Source organism: Sinocyclocheilus grahami, unplaced genomic scaffold (genome assembly GCF_001515645.1).
Source record: "Sinocyclocheilus grahami isolate Dianchi unplaced genomic scaffold, SAMN03320097.WGS_v1.1 scaffold3694.1, whole genome shotgun sequence".
Taxonomy (NCBI): domain Eukaryota; kingdom Metazoa; phylum Chordata; class Actinopteri; order Cypriniformes; family Cyprinidae; genus Sinocyclocheilus; species Sinocyclocheilus grahami.
This window is the reverse complement of record NW_015508777.1, coordinates 1-1862: the sequence shown is the minus strand read 5'-3', so window position 1 is coordinate 1862 and position 1862 is coordinate 1.

The window sequence follows — 1862 nt, the reverse complement described above, 5'->3', positions numbered from 1 at the left end:
AACCCTGTTTTAAAGTATGATAATGCATTTTCACTTGGCCATGATTGGTTATTGTATTTCTGAAATCGACTCATTTTGTTGGTCAGATCATTCAGTGTGTTTAGTTTTACTAGTGGCCAGAGGAGGGCAGTGTGGGTTTGCTTTTTGTAAAAATCTGTGAAAATGTCTAAAACATGTCCAAATGCTTGTTCCATTCCACATTTATTTGAATAATGTTTTTTAAAGCACACATCTATCTGAAAGTCACATATCAAATAAATCAATTGATTTAAATTGGTTCTCTCTCCCTAATTGTGTTTGACAAATCATTAAAGTCTTGAAAGATATATTAACAAAGAGAAGTATCAAAAGACCATATGAGGCAGGAACATATTCATGTATTATTGTTGTTGTTTATGGTGTGTGTGAGTAAGTGGGTGTGTATGTGTGTTTCTGGGCCTATTAGAAATGTCATTGAAATTACCATTAGGTGGCGCGTAGTTTCGATAAAAAGTGTACTCTTCAGTCCAACATAAAATCCATTCCACACTTTTCAGAAACTCTAGTCTGACAGGGAAAACTAGATTATGGAGTTATTAGAGGGTTATAGCAGTAATTCTGTATGCAGCTGAATTAAAAGGGCAAATAAGGTGTGGGTGATAATGAGACATTTAGACAAGTCTATTCAAATGTTTATATATTCTATAACTATCTCATCTTCACAATATCTACTGCAATAGATTTTCAAGAATTTCCTACATAATATCTGGGTTATTATCGTTAACTAAACTAAAACTACAAACATTAAAACAATTACAAATAAAATTAATGTCCACTGAAATATAAAGTAAAAAAAAAATAAAAATCTAAAAACATCATTTTGATTCAGCTAGTTGCCAGTCACCATTTCTGAGCTCCATTTCAAGCTGAAGTACTTCAAAATAAATAAAACACTAAGATAAATGACAAAATTAATAAATAAAATGAAAATAAAAACTAATAAAAATGACAAAAACACACAACAAAATGATTCAAGTAAAATTTAAGTTAAAACAGAAAAAAAACTATTTAACAATATTAACAAAAACGATATTAGTATATCAATTATACTAAAATAACACTGCATAAAATATATGGCATTAAATATCTGCCTTATCTATTTATAAGGATAACAAATTATCAGTCATACTTGTGTTTATTGAATACAACTGTTTTGCTTTATACAACAGCTCAGTAAACAAGGTAAGTCACTTATATTTTAGTATTGCCAGGTACTTTGTCTATTTTTGCTCCTCCAAAATAGTTCCAACCAATTTCAAAGCAGATCTGCATATCTGAGCACAGTAGTGTTATTCGTTCCTTAATGAATTAGCATTTTTTAATGAATTGATTGAGTGCTTGATTCAGTGACTCGCTCACATATCTACTATTCAGTATATGTGTCTACTGTACACACATAAACTATAGGCTATATACTAATATACATTTTTACTTACTACACATTACATGAGCAAAAGGATGTGTTTGGAAAACCTTTCTGAAATTCTCAAGCCATGACTAAAAGGAATGGCTGTTCGACAGCCGGGAGTCCATTTTTCATTGTGCTACCTCAAAACCACTTGAGACTACATCTTTGAGACTGGAAGCTGGGATGCCTGCTAAGGGTCACAATGTAAAACCTTTGCAAAAGGCATCCCAGGCAACTCCTGTTGAAAAGGTAAGCCTGTTTTAAAAATACTGTATGTATGTACAAAAACGTGTGTTATTTGGCCTTTGTTATGGACCACTACTTAAAATCTAATTAAAATCTTCTTCAGTTCTAAACAAGAAATACACATGCAAACCTAAAAACAACAGCAATAATATAGCTTGACCTTAATTTG